Source organism: Desmodus rotundus, chromosome 3, assembly GCF_022682495.2.
Source record: "Desmodus rotundus isolate HL8 chromosome 3, HLdesRot8A.1, whole genome shotgun sequence".
NCBI lineage: Eukaryota > Metazoa > Chordata > Mammalia > Chiroptera > Phyllostomidae > Desmodus > Desmodus rotundus.
In genome coordinates, this window is record NC_071389.1 from 175885609 (window position 1) to 175907031 (window position 21423).

Genomic DNA, 21423 nt, shown 5'->3' on the forward strand with positions numbered 1-21423 from the left:
ACTAAGTTGCCATCTCGTATAGAACCAAGTCCTAGACCTTTAGATGGTGGCCTCTCTCTATGGCATCAAGTAAAACAAAGGATGAAAATCTACCCATAGGGGAAATTTCAAAAGGTAAGATCTTGGAAACTTCTCTGGAAGGCTGTAAAATTGGTAGCACCTAGTAGAAGCAGACCAGTACAGTGAATTTTTCCCCATAACTTTGTTCTGATTCATATTCATCAAATAGCTGCAGGCTTATTAACTTAATCTGCCAAATGCTCTGATACTAAGGTTCCCTGGCTAGTCAACACAGATACTTTAATCATTGGAAAGAAATGTCCTAAACATAAATTGTTAAATTCACATTTTGGTTTATGTGACGGTTAATTTTATATGTCAAGTTGGCTGGGCCTTAGTTCCCAGATATTTGGTCAAACATTTTTCTGGATGTTTCTGTGAAGGTGTTTTTGGATGAGATTTACATTTCAATTGGTGGACTTTGAGGGAAGCAGATTGCCCTCATAGTGGGCCTCATGTAATCAGTTCAAGTCCTTTATAGAACAAAAGACTGACCTTTCCCCAAGCAAAGAGTACGTCAGCCCACAGACCTTGGACTTGAACTCCAACACTTGTTCTTCCCTGGGTTTCCAGCCTGACAACCCACCTTGCAGATGGCCTTCACAATCATGTGAGCCAATGTCTTAAAATAAATCTCTATTTATATATATATCCTATTGGTTCTATTTCCCTGGAGAACCTTGACTAATACAGTTTATGTCAAGTCTCTTATGAGTTTATTTAGCATGGGTCAGTTCTCCTGAGTTTATTCTGCTCTAAGGGCTCCAAAAACTCGCATTTCTCAAGTAGCTGTCATCTTCAGTTAATAGCTTTCATCTTTTCACTCTCTAACTATGTTGATCTCTTTCTGGGACATTCAATAATTTATTTAATGCTTATTGAAATTCCTTGAGATTCTCTTTTTTTATTTTTAATTTTAGTTTTTTATTGTTATTCAATTACAGTTGTGTGCCCTCTCTCCCCATGCCTCCTGAAAGCTGCCATTGCACTGTAAAGTGAGATTCACATGAATCTCTAAATAGATATGAAGAGACAGAGAGACACTGTAGCTCAGGGTGTTAGTTAAGGTTGAACCCAGAGGGTTATATTTTGTACATGTGTAACGACAGACAAGATGAATAGGGGACAGGCATCTCCCCAAGTTGTGGTTATTGTATTCCTTTCCGATTGTTGCTTTAACCAAATACCACACAGTTAGTGGCTTAGAACAATGCAAATGTATTATCTTACAGTTCTGAAGGCCAGAAGTCTGAAATGGGTCTCATGGGTCTAAAATCAAGGTGCCAGCAGGGCTGCATTCCTTTTGGAGACCCTGAGGGAGAATTCCTTTTCCTGCCCTTTCCAGCTGACTCCATTTCTTGGCTCACAGCCCCTTTCTGGGTAGTGATTGCATCGCTCTGAACTCTGCTTCCATGGCCGCATCTCCTTCTCTGACTCTGACTCACCTCTACTCCATGGCCGCATCTCCTTCTCTGACTCTGACTCACCTCTCCTCAAAGGATGCTTGCGATTACCTTGGCCCATCCAGATAATCCAGAATAGTCTTTCCGTTTCACCTGATCTCACCTGCAAGGTCCCTTTTGTTATTTAAGATAACATATTTATAAGTTCTTGAGGTTAGGTTGTAGACTTTTGGCTGGAGACATTATTCCATCTACCACAGCTATATCCTTTTAATAAGGTTACATAATTTTAATAGGCATTTAGTGGTTATAGTGTGCAGGGCTCTAAGATTGAAAATAAAGAAAATAGAATCATTAAAGCCACACTTTAGAATCAACATCTAATTTACAATAAAGGGGTGCCAGATCAACTGAAGAAGATGAGATTACTTGTAGGCAAACTAGCCTTCACTGTATCACTGGTAGCATTAATTCAGAATAAAGAAAAGGGGGAATAGGATTGGTGCATGCTAGCAGTGTTCACTTAAACACTGAAAGGGGAAAGGGAGACTCAGATTCTAGACTTTGACTATTTTGGTTCTCATGGTAAATATGCCCCTCAAGAGTGAATGATGTAGGACTTTAGTCCTTGCATTTCGGGCACTCTAGGCCCCTTGGCAATCCCGTCCTGATGCTAAGATTGTTTATCAGGCTAAGGAATTTGGATAATGAATCCTTATCTGAGAAAAATATTGTTTTATGACATATTTATAAAATCTATACACACAAGAGTCAAATACATTCTAGAAAAGCTGCCTATCTAAGCCCTTGGAGATTCGTGATATACATCTGGGAAGGAAATATGCATCTATACATCTGCCCAAATATACATCTGGGCAGACCAAAGGAAATATGCAATTTTGAAAGCTGTTTAACTCAGTTTAATCCAGTGTTTCCCAAATTTGTTTGTTACTGAACATTTTGTTGTTGTTGAAAGGTCTATTGAAATGCCTAACAGCAAGGACATAACACATGTTCAGGAATGATGCCTTAAAGATTTAATCTATCTCCCTCCCATTGTTTTGAGTCATACTCACAAAACCACCTTTTGATTTCCAAGTGGTTGGATCACAAGAGAAAAAAAAATGTTTTGATCAGGCCAACGTGATATTTCTCGAGTGTTATATTTCTCACCATAAATGAACACACCAGCCTTTTGATGTTTGCTTTTGTCTCATGGTCCTTTGGTTAGTTAGTGTGAGTTGATCTATTTGTCACCCAACTTCCATTTACTTTCAATACCTGCCTACTCACCTGTACTTCCAAAAGGAAGGTTAGCCACAACGTGGTCTATTACCTGAGTGACAGGGAGAAAATGATCATGAGTTCTAGAATCCAACTACTTGTCCGGGTGGCCCGAAATCAGGAGAGTTGCCTGGAATACTTGAGAGATAAGTGGATCTTGAAACTAGATATCAAAACAAAGGCTTCAGATTACCACATATTTCTGTGTCCTTAGGCAATCATTTATTGTTTTTTTTTTTTTGTAACTAACTGATGAATAATAGCATCAATCTATTTTACTTGGTTACTATGAAGTATATTCATACTACTGATCATAAAAGGGTCCTCAAAGCTTAGAGAGAATATGAAATTAAGGAGGGCGAAACAGGACCAAAACTAGCATGTACTAGTTTTATTTTAAAAATCAACCTGTAACACAAAGATATTTTGTAAGAGCAAGTTAATTTTAGAAACATTGGATTTTCCTCTTCTTGCACTCAGCTATAGGTAGACTTTGACATGTATTGTGATTGGTATTGAAATACTGAACAACTCCGAAGAGAAAGTTCAAATAAGAGTAATCAGGTATTGTACTATGGGATTCATGGCGGAAGAAGAAAACATATAAAATCACTTATCCTTAAGAAAATAATAAAATATAATTATTATCATAGAAAGATTTAATAAACTTCCATAATTCATTAAACATTGATATATTTAATCAAACTAAATTTATGATAAAAAAACTTTGTAGTAGCCTTGTAGGCTGCATTCTATGAGTCCTCAATTTACTCAGTTTTTCTCTCTAAAGTACTCTGTCTCCAGTTTTTATTTCCCAGAACCTCTCCATCTTCCAATTGTTCTTAATTACCACCTTGTGGAGTAAGCCCCAGATTTGCTTCCCATCTGCTTCTTAGGACCTGACATTTAAGAATTTTCCTGCTCACAGTCTATTCTGGCTTAGGCCCATGGTTCCTCTTTGTCTAATTCTTGCTAAACTTCATCCTACTTCTCATCCAATGAGAAAGAAGGGCTTTGTCCACCCCTTTGTGGAGGTTTTGGAGGTAAGAGAGGAGATGAGCAGTGAATTCCATAGGCACAGTTCTCAGTAAGACCAGGATTTGCAGAAAAAATTTCGAATGACACAAGATCTGGATTAAAGAGATTTACTCCTCTCAAAAAGAAAGCATATTTCCCTAAGAAAATTTTGTTTATATTTCCTGTCTTTTGTGCATAAAAAGTTTAGTTTTAATGTTGCATTAATAAGGCTTTTCCTTTATTATTACTTTTAAGAGTATAATTAAATACAAAGAAACCTACATGTAATTTTAATAGCCCAATTATAATTATTAAATATTCACATAAAGTTTTCACAACATTCCAAAATCATACAAATAGTCAAATGACTCTAAATCAATAGACATTTGGCATAAAAAATAAAAAAGCTTCACTCTACAATAATTTTATTAGATTTATTTAGTAGAGTTTTTCTTACTGTAATCTAGACATAGATTGAAGTTTAATCTTTGAAAGTTTGGTTATTTTAGTGTTACAGGTTTGAGAATTAAACTTCTCTTACTACTGAAGTGTCTATATATATGTTTTTAAGTGCTCCTCTTCTCCTTCCTCCTCTCCAAATAAGAAAAGAACTATGGTATCAGAGGCTATACTTAATTTTGGAGTGCTCAAGAAAATTTTACAGAGAGAGTTTATTCCTAAATCTAAATTTGTAAAAGTCTTCCAACTCTTCCCTTCTCATAAGCAGAAATTAGCACTGACCTTTTGGTTATGGTTATGGAATTAGTACTAAACTTTTGGTCATTGTTATCAGACATATATTAAATTCTTTCATCCTTGTGTACTGAGCTTTGGGGGAAACTCAAGAAACAGATGTGGCTTGATTTCTGCATCTTCTCATAGTTCTGGATACTGGATTGGACTAATATGGTCACATGTTACATTGATTTATGTTCTTCCGTAAAGCTCCGCTGTGCAATATGGTAGTCATCAGCCAGTGTGTCTACTGAGCCCTTGATGTGTGGCTAGTATGAACTGAGAGCTGTCATAGTATGAATCATACCAGATTCATAGAGTTAGTACCAAGAAATTGTAATGATCTCATTAGTAATTAATGTGTTGATTACATATTGAAGTGATAACATTTTTACTCTATTGGGTTAAATACATTTAGTATTGGAATTTATTTTAGTCTTTCAAAAACTTTTAATGTGTCTGCTGGAACACTTGAAATTACATACATGGCTTCCACTTGTGGCTCAGATTTTTATTTCTACTTAGCAGTGGGGATCTAGAATATTGTGCAATGAAGCATTTTACATGTTTATATTTTCCAGATACATTTAAACACTAAAATGTTCACTCTGTCAATTATTTTTGTGGAAGTCTTATTAAATGTACTATACTTCATCATCTTCCTAACTCAGAAAGCAACTCAATATAACATTTTCTTGGTAGATCAATGTCATCATTACAAAGCTCAATTTTTTAAATATCGTGTTTTATTGATATTCTCATGAGCTAGGGAAGCTTGTAGGGCTATTGCTGTCATATAAAATGGCCCCTGGGTGGTGTGTGATTATAGTTGGGAGTTTGGCTATGTTTTCCCCAATGTTTTTTAATTGCTCCTTAAGCATACCTTTATACTCTTTCCAATGCAACCTGTATGTCCTTCATAATTTAAGAATACCTGACAGGTTTCTAGAGAAAATGGACAAGCATCTTATGAGGTCGGTAAGGTTTCTCAGAATTGTAGGTCTCAGAGACGATGGCAGGCTCTGCTTCTTCTGTAAATGAAGTTCATGGGCTTTATTACAGCTGGTTTTCTCGCAAGGCAGACATCGTTTAGGCTTCTGGATTAGTGGTTATGAATGAGGTATCTGTGGCCGCCAGAGTCTTACTACCAGTCTGTTACCTGCAGTGTGTGGCATTTTTCAATGATATTGGAATCCTTGTATACAGTTGTTGGGAAAAACCACTTCAAAATATATAAGGAAGTAATAGGCAGTAGCTAAAATGATTCTGTTGACTTCTGTTTTTTAAGGCAATGCTGTTGGTCTCAGCCACAACTGCTGCGTTCAAGTGTGGCTAAGCAGGCAAATGCGGAATGAACTGTATACATGTGAAATGTGAACCTGGGTTAGCAGGTATAGCCTATTGTTTAGCTATTCCCCTGAGGGTCTTCTCCACTTTCCGTGCAGTTGCAGCTATGGCTGGCTGTGTACTGCTGCTATTTCCCAGCAGTCCAAAACTCTGTTGCATCGCTTGATGCTCTGCTTTGATATGTTCTTATAGTATTTATCCTGCTCTTCTTGCTTATGATTTTTCCAACATCAGCTATCTTACACAATGGCTCCTTGAGTGTCCTGCTGTTTTCCATTCTTCACATACACACGTTCTGGGGGAACATCAGTATGAAGACTATTTCAGTATCAACACTGATAATATTTCTTATGATACTGGTGAGAAATCTGATTTTTAAGTTAACATTCTTAGATCTGGGAGGTGCTATTGTTCCCTAACACATAGACATCTATTATGATCCATCTAACACTGCATTATATGAATCTACTTATTGGTAACTTTTGTCATATGAGTGAGGGATTTAGGATGCCCTGTGCTGCCTATGTAATGTTCTCTGTAAGAAACATGCTTTATAGTCAAAGACACAAGTAGTTTGAAAGTAAAAGCTTAGAAAAGCAAACAGTAACCACTGAGGAACTGTAGTGGCTTTATTAATATAGACAAATAGACTTTGAGGCAAGAAATAAAGGAAGCATTTGTGAATACGCCTTAAGAGTGGAAACCATGCATTAGGAGGGTGGAGAACAAAGAGACAATGAGTGTGGGGCTCTGAAGACTCTGAGGGGTCACTATGGTGGCTCTGGTCTGCCCGCATATCCTTTCCTTTCTTTCTTTCGTTTTTTTACACCACTAACCCTAGAAAAATTTTTTTTGTCACAAGTATTACTTTTTGTTCTTTATTTTTATTGTTGACACTATTACACATGTCCCAATTTCCACCACTTTTGCCCTCTACTACCCAGCCCCACCCCTCCCTCATGCCTTCGCCATACTGTTGTCCATGTCTATGAGGTACAGGTACACGAAAGAAGCAAAGTTCTATATTGTTTAAGACAGTTTTTGGTTTTTTCTGGAATACATAGCCAAGTGTTATTTCTAAAAAAATACATTTGATAAGCACAGAGGAAGATGAAATATTCCTGATAGCAGAAGAATAAAGCACCTGATTATTTTCTATTGATGCAGAAATGGTTCCCATTATGAAATAACATTTCAAAAGAGCAGCTGTTACAGCATCCAGCTTATCTGTAGCATTTCAAATATTAGTTAAAAATAAATGTTTATGTTTATGAATCACAGAGTCATAAATGGCTCTGAAATGAAGCTGGGCTAAATACCAAACCTCTCAGATTGAAGTCAGAGAGCACAATTCTGTTTCCCATGCTGGGTCTCCTGAGGCCTTTACTAAGAACAATGCTTAATAAACTGCAGTTCTGATCCTCAAAATGGGTCCCATATTGCCATATGTCAATTGTCTTAATTCTCCTGCCTCTAAAGAAGGGGTACTTATTTGTTAAAAAGTAATCCATAATAAGAAGTTCAAACAGTAATAAGATAGAATGTATCCTTTAAACTGCTAAAACCACCATCTGTTCTGTTCTATAGATCTTAATTAAGATTTTTCCAGCTTTATTGAGGTATAATTGACAAAATTGTAATATATTTCAAGTGTAAAAGATGATGATTTGCTATACATATACATTGTGAAAGGATTCTGCACATCAAGTTAATTCACATATCCATCACCTCACATCTTTCCCCCCTTTTTTCCTGGTGAGAACAGTTAAGTTCTCTCTCAGCAAATTTCAATTATATAATACAGTGTTATCAATTAGAGTCACCATGTTACATATTAGTTTTTCAGACCTTATTCAAAGAATTTTTGTGCCTATAACAGTGCCTAGTATTAGTCTTTTTGTTTATTTAAAAATTATTATGATGATCTGTAGCTGGTGTGGCTTAGTGGATTGGATGCCGGCCTGTGAATCCAAGGGTCGCCGGTTTGATTCCCAGTCTAGGGCACACGCCTGGGTTGCAGGTCAGGTCCCCAGTGAGGGGTGTGCAAGAGGCAACCACACATTGATGTTTCTCTCCCTTTTCTCCCTCCCCTCCCCTCTCTAAAATAAATAAATAAAATCTCTTTAAAGTCTATTAAAATTATTATGAAGATAATAAGTCAGTTATTCCAACTAGATTATTAATTCCCAGAAGACAGGAGCTATATCTTAAGTTTATAGCCCAAGACATTGGCCTATAAGAGTCATAATCATAATATGTCAGTGAAAAATTAAAATACAATTAAATTTAGGCCCTCATACTAATATCACAGGACATTTGGAATTCAGATATGGCAGGATTGGAGTAACCTATCCATTTATTTGGGTTTAGGGGCTCTGACATCTGAAACTAGCGCACCCTACCCAGGCCTATTTCACATCCGCAAATTTATGTAAAAGTGGAGAGTTCTCTTAGGAGAAGTTTGGCTGGTACCCTGACCACTCCATTTCTAACTGAGGGTCAAAAATATAAAACCACACCTGTTGTATGAGGGTGGTTCTGAGGCTGGTTGCTGGGTAGGAAAATGGGACTCTTAAGAATAATTTTTCACAATGGAGAGGTGGATCTGCAAGGAGAACTGGGTTCAGTATCTAGACATGGGTTATAGGAACCTATATATCTATCTGGGTAGAGTGATGGACTGGCATGAAATTCATTCTTGCCCAGTGTATTAGTTTCCTCGGGCTGCCATAACAAACAAACATACATGTGGTGGCTTGAAGCAACAGAAATTTATTCTTTCCAGACCTGGAGGCCAGCATTCTGCAGTCAAGGTGTTGGCAGGGCCCTGCTTCTTCTAAAGGCTCTAGAGGAGGTTCCTACCTTGCCTCCTCCAGCATCTGTCGTCAGTGTAATTCCAGTCTCTGTCTCTGCCTTAACCCAGCCTTCTTTCTTGTGTCTCTGTGTCTGTTTCTCTTATAAGAACTAGTTATTAGATTTAGAACCCACCCAACCCAGGATGATCTTTAACTTAAGATCCTTAACTATATCAGCAAAGACCCTTTTCCAAATAAGGTCACATATACAGACTCTGGGTAGTTTATCTTTTGGGGGACTACTATTAACTGACTAGAGTCTGCCCTCTGGCTCCCCAAATTCATGTCCATCCCACTTGTAAAATACTTTTACTCTATTATAGCATCCTCCAAAGTCTTCAACCATTACAGACAGCATCAACTCTTAGTCCAAAAATCTCATGTAAATGTCATCAGCTCAAAGGCCCCAAGTCTCATCATCTAAACCAGTTATGGCTGAGAGTGGTATCATCTATCTTTGGGCAGAATTTGTGTCCAACAATAGATGACAACTAAGGGAGCCTCATCTGTGCCTGTGGCTCCTTCATCCTCTCTATAATCAGTGGCAGCTCTACTGTGCTCTGTGCTGTTGGCAATGGCTCCATTGTCCTTGGCCTCCTGACCCACACAGCAGTCCCACCTTGAGTCATCCTTCCTTTTTCTTGAAGGCAGCACGTATTTGCAGCTGAGTAGCTCAATAAGCCTGTTTACTGCTTTTAGGAATTTAGGAGCAGACATCCTTCTTTCATTTTATCCAGTCTTTCTCTGTCCCTATTAGTCCGAGCTGGCTATGTTTGTGATGGTATAACATCGAGAACCTTGTGGGCCTCCCGTGTCCATCAGACAAAAGGGTTCTCCACAGCTTCTTCCTGGATAACCTTATCTCCAATCTTGGCTTCTGCTGAGATGGTTGATTGGAAACTGAGTGACACACCTAATATTTTCAAGAAAATGTTGTCCAGCTACACTCATATGTTTTCCTCCAGAGCAAGCTTCCTCAACAGTAAACTTCCTAATTTTAGCTTCCTTTGCAATATGGATAGGCAGAGACCCTCTCAAATTGTAAAGTACTGGCTCCTTTTTGCCTGACAATTCCTTCCTCAATTCACTCTTTTCCTCTAGCATTTTACTGTAAGCAATAAGGGCCTTCAACAACAGTACCTGTAACACTTTGCCTGCAAATGTTCTCAGCTAAATAATCAAGTTCAGCCCTTGTAAATTCTGCTGTCCCAAAGTAGAAAACAGTTCAGCCAAGTTCTGTCATTTATTTTAAAAGCAAGGATCACCTTTCCCCCAGTTTCCAATAACATGCTTCTCATTTCCTTCTGACATCTCATCAGAAGTACCTTTAACATCCACATTTCCACCAATCATCTCCACAAAGCAACGTAGGATTTTTCTCTCAAGCATCTCAGAATTTTTTCAACCTCTCTCCATAACCCAATTCCAAAGCCACTGCTGCATTTTTAGGTAGTGGTTCCAGCTGCATCCTACTTTGCAGTGCCAAAATCTGTATTAGTCAGAGTCCTACCAGAGAAACAGACATAGTAGGAAATACAGAAATCTTGTCACGTTTCTCTATCTATCTATCATCTATCTATCTATCTATCTATCTATCTATCTATCTATCTATCTATCTACTATCTATCTATCTATCTACCACCTATCTATCTATCATCATCATCATCCATCTGTCACCTATTTCAGGGAATGGGCTTATGGTAGTGTGCTGGCTGGAAAGCCCCAGACTGTAGGGCAGTTAGCTGGCTAGACACCCTCTGACAGGAGCTGAAGCCGCAGTCCACAGGCAGAGTTTCTTCTTCCTCAGAGAAATACCAGTTTTACTCTTTTTCAAAAACAGTTTAAATACAAAGACCATGCTTAAATACAAAAAAATGCTTTTTGTATTTAAACATGGTTTTTGTATTTCACACCTATGTGCAACTTTCACCAAGTCAATTTTACAATATTTTAGTCACCTCAAAAAGCCCCATGTTCTTTAGCTATCACTTACCATTTCCCCATTCCCTGAATTTACCTTCCCCGACCTGCAGCCCTAAGGAACCACTAACCTACTTTCTGTCTCTACAATACCTATTTTGGACATTTATATACTTAGACTCATATAATATGTGGACTTCTGATATTGGATTCTTTCACTTAGCATATACTCTTAAGGTTCATCTGTGCTGTAGCATGTATCAATACTCCACTCCTTTTTGTGGCTGAGTAATAATCCATATCAGAATGGATTGTCTGACTGTCAGATGACTTACCCATTTATCTGTTAATGGACACTTGGGTTGTTTTCATGTTTGGTTATTATAAATCATGCTGCTGTAAACATTTGTGTACAATATTCTGTGTAGGCATATGTTTTTATTTCTCTTGGGTATATACTTTGACGTGGAATTGCTGGATGGTATGGTAACTCATGTTTAATCATTTGAAGAATGGCCAGACTGTACTCCAAAGGGGCTGGGCCATTTTCCGTCCTCCCTAGCACTGAATGCGGGTTCCAGTTTCTTCACATTCTCACCACTGGCTGGTTATCTGATTTTTTTTATTCTAGCCATCTTAGTGTATGAGAAGTGGTATCTCACTGTGGTTTTAATTTCCTAATGACGTTGAGCATCATTTCCCATGGTTATTGGCCACTGTATATTTTCTTAGAGAAATGATTATTTGGAAAGTTTGCCCATTTTTATTTGGTTATTTTATTTGTTTATTGAGTTATAAAAGTTCTTTATGAGTCATATAAAGTATCTTATCAGCTATGTGGCTTACAAGTATTTTCTCCCATTATATGGAGTTTTTCATTTAAAAAAGTTTTTTTTATTGATAGTGGCCTTGATACACAAAATTTTTAAATTTGATGAAGTCTAATTTATTTTTTATTTTGTTTCCTGTGCCTTTGATGTTACATCTAACAACCTTTTGACAAATGCAAGGTCATGAATATTTTTTTTCCTACATTTTCTTCTAAGAAGTATAGTTTTTCCCCTTATATTTAGGCCTTTGATTCATTTTGACTTAATTTTTGTATATTGTGTGAGAAGAGGTTCCAACTTAATTCTTTGCACATGACTATCCAGTTGTGCCAGTGCCATTTGTTGAGGAAACTATTCTTTCTCATTGAATGGTCTTGGCACCCTTGTCAAAAATCAGTTTACAATGGGATATAAGTTTATTCTGGGGCACTCATTTCTTTTTTTTTATTGCTGTTCAAGTACAATTGTCTCCATTTTCACTCCACCATGCCCCCCCACCCCACCCATCCCCACCTCCCACCCTCAAACCCACCCCCTTTCGCTTTGTCCTTGTGTCCTTCATACTACACAGCAGAAAGAAAGAAGGAGCTCCTACCCTTTGTGACAGCATGGATGGAACTGGAAAGCATTGAAACAAGCCAGGCAGTGAAAGAGAAATACCATATGATCTCACCTATAAGTGGAACCTAATCAATAAAACAAGCAAGCAAAATACAACCAGAGACATTGAAATAAAGAACAATCTGACAGTAACCAGAGAGGAGTGGGGAGAGGGATAATAGGGGATAATAGGGGGAGCCATCAAGGAACATCTATGAAGGGCACTCATTTCTATTCCATATGTTTATATCTCTGTCCACACTGCCTTATATGCCATTGCTTTGTAAATACATTTTGAAATTTGGAAGTGTGAGTTCTCTTTCATTCTTCTTCAAGATTAGTGTGCCATTCTGAATCCTTTGTAATTACATATCAATTTTAGAATCAAAATGTTAGTTTGTACCAAGTCAGGTGGGGTTTTTGATAGAGATTGCATAGAATCTGTAGTTTAGTTTTTTTTGGGGGGGGGGTACTGCCATTTTAACAATATTAAATCTTCCAATTCATAAACATGGGATGCTATTCTATTTATTTAGGTCTTTACTTTTTCTCTACAAGGTTTTATAGTTCTTAGAGTAGAAGTTTTGCACTTCTTTTATAAAAATTATTTCTAATGATTATATTCTTTTTGATGTTATGTTGAGTGGAATTTTTTCTTAATTTCATTTTCAGATTGATCATTACAAGTATATAGTAATGCCATTTATTTATTTATTTAATTTTATAATGCAATTTATTTTTATGTATTGATTTTGTATTCTATAACCTCACGAATTCATTTATTAGTTCTATTCATTTTTACTTAGTGAATTCCTTAGAATTTTTCTACATATAAGATCATATTGTTTGTGACTAGAGATTACTTTATTCCTTTCCAATTCAGACACGATTTATTTATTTTTTTTCTTGCCTAATTGTCATAGCTGGAAGCTCAAGTAATATATTGAATAGAAGTGGTGAGAGCAGACATCCTGTCTTATTCCTGCACTCAAGGGGAAGCATATTGTCTTTTACCACTAAGCATGATGTTAGCTCTGGGGTTAGTTGTTTTATAAGGCCTTCCAACTGATTGCAGGAGCCCCTACCCCTCAATTATTGAGGATAATCTTTACTTCAAAGTCAACTGATTATAGATATTAACTATGTCTACAAAATATTTTCACAGCAATATCTAGATTAATGTTTAATTGAATACTGGGTATTAGAGCCTAGCCAAATTGACATATTAACGATCACATCTAGGTTCTTTGAAAAGTAGGTGTACTCTGAGAGAAAGTGGATATGTGTGTGAAATAAAAGAGACATAATAGTAAAATCCACACTGCTCTGGAGCTCCTTGGTGTGAAACTCTAAGAAGATTAAAAAAGAGGAGCACTCCCTTCCTTGTTCATGAGAGTGTGGTCAAGAACCTCAGCTCTGAGGTACGGTATTAGGACTTTGGTTCTGCTGACATCTCTAGGTGGTATCCTCAAATCCATCCTTTCCCTGAACTCCAACTTGATGAGTGTCCCAAATGCAACTTACATTTAAAATATCAAAAGAGAATTTATTTCTCCCTTTATATGTTCTACCTCCTCCTCCCTATTCTTGCTTCTATTCTACTCTCTACCTCAGTGCATGGTGTTTATCAGACAACTGATTTATTTTTTGATTATATCTTATTGATTATGCTCTTATAGTTGTCCTGATTTTTTCCCTTTTGCCACCCTCCACCCAGCATCCCCCACTCCCTCAGGCCATTTCCCCATCATTGTTCACATCTATAGGTCACATATGTAAGTTCTTTGTCTACTCCATTTCCTTTACTGTACTTTACATCCCCATTACTATTTTGTAACTACCTATTTGTACATCTTAATCCCCTCACCTCTTCACCCATTCTCCTCCTTCCTTCTCCAGTCTGGCAGCCATCAAAACACTCTCCATATCCATGATTCTGTCTCTGTTCTTCTTGTTTGCTTACTTTGTTTTTTAGATTCATTTTTGGTAGATATGTATTTTTGCCATTTTATTGTTCATAGTTTATCTTTTAATTTTTTAATTATTTTACTGTTGTTCAATTACAGTTGTCTGCATTTTCTCCCCACCTCTCTTCCCCACCCCAGCCAAACCCACCTCCCACCCCAGCTTCCACCCTCCCCCTTGGTTTTGTCCATGTGTCCTTTATAGTAGTTCCTGAAAACCCTTGTCCCCACTATCCCTTCCCCCCTCCCCTCTGGCTATTGTTAGATTGTTCTTAACTTCAATGTCTCTGGTTATATTTTGTTTGCTTTTCTCTTCTGTTGATTATGTTCCAGTTAAAAGCTTCAGCATGGCTAAAGAAAACAGCATTAAAATGAAAAGAGAACCAACAGTATGGGAAAACATTTGCCAATGATACCTCAGACAAGGGTCTGATCTCCAAAAAATATAAAGAACTCACACGACTCTACTCCAGGAAGACAAACAACCCAATTAAAAAATGGGCAAAGGACTTGTTCATAGCTTTGATCTTCTTTTTCTTAAATAAGTCCCTTTAACATTTCATATAATAATGGTTTGGTGATGATGAACTCCTTTAGTTTTTTCTTGTCTGGGAAGCTCTTTATCTGCCCTTCAATTCTAAATGGTAGCTTTGCTGGGTAGAGCATCAAGGCTGTAGGTCCCTCCTTTTCATGACTTTGAATATTTCTTGCCAATTCCTTCTGGACTTCAAAGTTTCTTTTGAGAAATCAGCTGACAGTCTTATGGGAACTCCCCTGCAGGTAACTAACTTCTTTTTTCTTTCTACCTTTAAGATTCTCTCTTTATCTTTAACTTTTGGCATTTTAATTACATTGTTTCTTGGTCTGGGCCTCTTTGTATCCATCATAAGTGGGACTCTCTGTGCTTCCCAGACTTGAATATCTATTTCCTTCACCAAATTAGGGAAATTTTCTTTCATTATTTTTTTCAAATAGATTTCCAATTTCTTGCTATCTCTTCTCCTTCTGGCACCCCTATGATGTTAATGTGGGGCTTCTTGAAACTGTCCCAGAGGCCACTTATATTATCTTCCTTTTTTTGTATTCTTTTTTCTTCTTGTTGTTCTGAATGGTTGTTTTTTGCTTCCTTATATTCCAAATCATTGATTTGATTCTCGGCTTCATCCATTCTACTGTTGTTTCACTGTAAATTGTTCTTTATTTCAAGCAGTGTTCCTTTGCTTCTCACTGGATCTATTTTATACTGCTGAGGTCCTCACTAAGTTCCTTGTGCATCCTTATAACCAGTGTTTGTACTCTGCATCTCATAGACTATGTGTCTCCATTTCATTTAGCTTTTTTCTGGAGGTGTGATCTGTTCTTTCATTTGAGCCATGTTTCTTCATCTCCTTGTTTTCGCAGTCTCCCTGTGTTTGTTTCTATGTATTAGGTAGGAATGCTTTGACTCTGTGTATTGATAGTGTGGCCTAATGCAGGGTCCAGTGGCACAGCCTCCCCTATCACCCAAGCTGGGTATTTGAGGTGTGCCCTTCATGTGGGCTGAGTACACCCTCCTCTTGTAGTTGAGCTTTGGTTGCTGTTAGCAGATCAATGGAAGGGAGTTACCCAGGCCAGTCAGGTTCAAGAATTGACTGTGACTACTTACCACCAACATCCTACCTCTGTGGAGGATCAGGTGTGCAGCAGCAGGGTGGTGGTGCTCCAGTGTGGTCCATAGCTGTCCACTGGGTGCACTGGCTCTGGGGTTTCCCTGGTGGTGCAGGTGAAGGTCAGCCCCCACTTGTGTTTTTCCCCAGGTCACTTTGCCTGAGTTATAAAGTAATCTGAGATGGCTGCTACTTGTGCTGGGCTTAGGATTCCCAGGTGAAGCCAAGCTATGAATCTAGGCTGGCTGCTGCTAGTGCCGGGCTTGGGGTTCACTGAGGCCAGCTGTTGCTTCTTTGAGAGGATTTAGGAAGTTGTGAAGCATGAGCCAAGACCAGCCTTTCATATGAAAGGAGCTTGGGTGGGCCTGTAAGTTGGGTGGGGCGATGTCTCTGGGGATCTCCCAGGTGGGTCAAACAGTGTTAGCCAGGTTGATAGAATCTTGGGTATGGCACTACCTTGCTAGCTCTGTGGTTCTGTGAGGGGAGGGTTTAGAAAAGGGACAATGACCTCTGTCTGCTCACCCTGGTGCCAAACACTTCAGTTTCTCCCACTATGCCACTGGTGCCTTTCAAGCTGCTACCATGGTGCTGAGGCTCAGAGGGAGTGAGTCTGAGTAGGTGGGTCCATGTGTAGGTTCTTTAAGAGGAACTACTTGGGGCTCCAGAAGTTTCTTCCATAGACTCAATCCCTGCTAGTCTTTGCAGCCAGAAGTTGTGGGAACTTATTTTCTTGGCACTGGAATCCTGGGCTGGGGGTCCTGGTGTGGGCCTGGGACTCCTGGCTCCTGAGATTTCCCTTCCAAATTTTTATCTACCACACAGGTGTGGAACCAGCTGATTCCACATCTGTGCCCCTCCTAGCATTCTGGATGGATGTGGTTTCTTTAATCCCATAATTGTCAGACTTCCATTCACCTCAGCTTCTGATGGTCCTGAGTGGTGGTTGTTCTGTATTTTAGTTGTAATTTTGATGTGGTTGTGCGAAGAGATGAGCCATGTCTACCTCTGCTGCCATCTTGACCTGAAGAAACACTTGATTTCTTAGTTCAGAGCCCTCAGAGTCATCCTCAATTCCACCTTCTTAAGTAATTTCTCATTCAACTAATATTAAGTTCTATAAATCATTTTCTCTCAATTTCCTTCAGATTGACAACCTCCTTTCCACACCCTCCATTATTGCTTTAAGCTAATGCCCAAATGGCCCTTTCTGCCTCTGGTCGTATTTACCCTCCAGTAAATCCTCCACACCATTGCAAAAAAATTATTTTTCTAAAATCCTCATCTGATAATCCACCTGCTCTGCTTAAAACTCATCATTAGCTACCCATTGCCTAGAGGAGAAACCCCAAACCCAAGTATCCGCTCAAGTACTTGCATTTCCCTAAACATGTTACATTGTTCTACATCCCTGTACTTTTGCTCTGGCACCTCCATCTGCTATGAATGCTCTCCTCTTCCTACTGTGCTTCTCTACCTCTATACATGTAGGAGGGCACCTAATTATTCTTCAAGATTCAATATCTAAAGGACAGGGAGAGAAAGAAGAGTCTTCAAGGAAGGTTGAGGAAGAATTATACGTGAAAAGAGATATAAAAAGTCCTGTGTCCTTAATAGTTTTAGGAAGTGACATAGTTACTCAAAAAAGATTGTTTACAGAACATCAAAACAAAAATTTCCTTGGGACTCTAAGAAGACAGTTAACTTTTATTTGCTTTTAGACTCTACCTTTATATTAGAATATTTTCAAATATAAAGATATATAGGTGCTTCATATTTTCCTGGTACAGCTTAAAGTTTAATAACTTGGATTATAGGTATGACAGAAGCACTGTATACACATCATCTAAAATTAAATGAAGCTTTCTTCTAAAAAGTGATACTGGCCCTGGCTTGGTAGCCCAGTTGGTTAGAGCATTGTTCTGGTACACCAAGGTTGTGGGTTTGATCCCTGGTCAAGGCACATAAGAAGAAACTAATGAATGCATAAATAAATGGAACAACAAATCGATGGTTCTCTCTCTTTCTCTCTGTCTGTCTCAAATCAATTTAAAAAAAGATACTGACTTTATTCCATAGCCAAGGTTATCCATTATCTTCTTGTTTATGTCAGTCATTTGTGTTATTTGTCACAGGTCTGAGTGTATATTATTATAACTGTATGATATGGTTGTCCTAGAGTTTAATAAATTCACTTCTAGACTTTCTATCACAACCCCAAACTAAGTTATTAAACTTCAAGATGTACAGAGGAAAGAAAACAAAATACACAAAATTTTTATGAAGACTTTGCATGTATTTATGTGTATGTACACGCATGTCCAATATGTGTGTGTGCATGTAAATATTTATGCATATACAACAAATTTTGGGGGTGCAATTTAAAGTCTATTTTCCTTTACCCTATCCTGAGTGGAATGAAGTTAAGCTTGTCATCATCTTTCTTAGACTAAAATATTTATATACTTGAATACTAATACTAAGCTATCTCTTAGCCTGCTACTATGCAAAAATGATCTAGTTCTTTTCATTTTCCTTCATCCTGTTTCCTAAATGTGAAATAATCCCATTCTAGGGAATGCTGTCAAATTCATGGCACATTTTGGGGGGGGCAAAATGGGGTTTTCTATTTCAGGAAATAGCACTAAAATGTAGAATAGAGAAGGAGGATTATTCATCCCCAGGAATTGCTAGATGAGTGTATTTATCTAAATATTCAAATGATTACAACAATAAAAATACCACTTTTTTAAATGCCAGATATCACTTGAAGAATTTAACACTAAAAATTTTTAAGAGACTTGGGGTGGTGAACACACAATACCATATAGAGATACCATGTTATAGAATTGCATATAATTCTATTAGCCAATGTCACCCCAATAAATTCAAAAGAAAAGTAAAAAAGAATTTTAAGCAGGACAATGAAATCTTGTTGCTTTGCACTTAAGTAAACTGAAAATGTAAAGATTCTTAAAACCTTGGCATTTTTTTTTCTGAAGTGAAAAGTTGAAGCTCCTGGCTTCTTCAGAGTATGGAATGCGGCACTCACTGATAAGCAAACCAGGGTGGAGGACCTATTATCCTGTAAGACTGCATTCTAGTTACTGCTCAAGCACATTTTCCATTATACAAATGTACTTGTGTGATTTTATATCTTTGACTAGTTTTAGTATTAGGAATACTTTACTGTTCAGAAAGATTTTAGTTCCAGTAGTACTTTCTCAAAAAAGGGGATATATTCCAAGTGATAAGGTCCCCTTAAATCTGTGTGGAAATGAACAGACTGCAATTTCAATCCTGCACAATTACTGCGTACCAAGAAGTGGAAAGAAGGATCAGCCATGTTGGTGGGAATTATTGAGAATTAGTCTGTGGTTTATACATTTGAATTTTTCTCTGCTTATGTAACAAGGACAAAGTGGCCTGAAAGAGAAATACCTTAATATCACATTGGTCACATATTCTGGATCCCAGATCCCAACTGGAAGGAGCAAAAGATATTGTCTTTCCTTATACGTGCCCACTGGAAGACAGAGATGGTCCTGAGCAGAACTGAGGAGCAGAAGAGGAGCAAGAGAGGAAGGAACGGTTTTGTGTTTTCACACTTCAGCATCAACCCAGGTCTGCTAGCTTGGTAGCCACCCACAATAAGTTGTCCTCACCTATTATGTGAAAACTTTGCTGAAGAGAAGGGATGCATATGGCAGAGATGATGTAAGGACACATGTTTAATAAACAGGCATAAGAACATCAGTGTACTCACTTTTCCCCCTAAAAAGATGAGAAGTTGATATAAACATGAGGTAAGGGGGACTTTGTGTTCAAATCTACTTCTCATGACAACCAAATACCATATTCTTAAACTCCTTATGATTAGTTTTAACCTTCTCATTCCGTTTGAATATTCTGCAAGCTTTGTCTTAGTTCAAAAAGATCATTAAAACATATTTTGGTACCATAAAGCTATTGAAGCTTTCCTATCGCTCTTGTAAAATAATATTAAAATGAATATGGCCTCTCTCCTGCCTCCATTTTGTACCACCTACTCTTAAGGAGCGGCTTGCTGCTATTGTTGAAGAGTTTCCTCTCAGGAGCATTTATTTAATGGCTCAGGAGTAACTTACACAGGCTGGAATATGGTAACAACCCATCAAATTCCCCAATTTCTGAAGTCATAACATTTTTAATTCATACTTTTGAGCAAGAGTGGTATTTCTTCAGTTAAAAAGTCCAATGAATATTTTTTGTAATTTTTATTTATAGAGTAGAATTTTATTTGTAATCAATCATAATGAATAGTTTTTTTTGATAAACATAATGTTTAGAACAATCAATTATTTCAAGAGATTTGTCTGACTTACTGTATTCTATGTCTCCTTTGTCTTCACGAAACTTAATGTGACCTGACTGATAATAAGCAAGACATGGAGGAAAAAATCAGAGTAAAAAATATAGCTTGTCTTATAGCTTTCTGGATTAAATATAATAAAAAATTTTATTTCTTCTGCTAAAAGGAGACATGAGATATTAGGAAAGACTATTTTAGGCCAGAAAATACTGAATTTTATGTGTTTTTAACCTGAGAATTCTTCAAAAAATTGTTCTTAATTCCACTTGTGTAAAGAATAAGGAAGAAGCAATCCATAGACATGTTTTCTAGGTCCTATGAATGCCTCAGAGGGTTAGGCGGAAGCACAGAGAACCAGAGAACCATTCACCATTCATTAGGCTAAAAGTAATGTATCTCTTCATCTGGAACTGACTGTAGCTCTGAACACAGCTGGTCCCATTCTACTTCGGTCTTCAATTAGGAATGCCAATAGAGTTAATGGACTAGTGAGGCACATCCACCACTGGGCAGGAATTTGAAGCTCCCAGTTCAGAGCCGCCATTGATAACCTGGTGATCGTTTTTGTATTACACATCTCTCAACAGAGCAAGGGGCACATAGCAAGTTCCACAGAACAATGACCATGGAGCTGTTGACTCTTTTCTTTATGTTGTTTCTCTCAGTCACTCTATGGTATTCTTACATCCAGGACTTTTTTGAAGGTGGAAGGAGGAAAGAAAAGTGTACGAGAGGATTTGGAAGGGTGATTGGAAATGAAGTTTGTTCACAAAGGGGAGACAATCTCTAAGCTGACATGTAAAAGTCTTGTTTTCTTTTCCTTCCCTCAAGTCTGAATAACTTTGGGGCTCAGAAAATGGTGCAAGAGAGTGGAGCAAACAATTTTGTCAATGCCCTACTTTTCTAGGAGGAAAGGAACTTATGTGGTTCCATCTGATTCTATGGAAAACATCCTAAAAGTAAATGTAGGCAAAATGGCTTTCCCAAACCATTAACTAAAACAGCAACAGAACCAGATTTTCTTTTCTTTCTTAACTTTAAAAAAAAATCCTCACCTGAAGACTTTTTTTTTCCCATTGCTTTTAGAGAGAGAGGAAGGATGGGGGAGAGGGAGAGAAACATCGATGTAAGAGAAAAGCCTCACAGAGGTAATCAATCGGTTACATCTTATATGCACCCCTACTGGGATGGCAACCTAGGCACGTGCCCTGACCTAGAATGGAACCCGTGACCTTTTGGTTTATAGGACAATACTCCAACCAACTGAGCTACACTGGCCAGAGCAGAACCAGATTTCCTATTGACTTCTTTGAAAAAATTGTATCCTCTGTTCTATTATTAAAAATTATTTATTTATTTTTAAACATGGACTTAATTATTGAACATGAGTAACACTTCTAAATCTGTGGCCTTT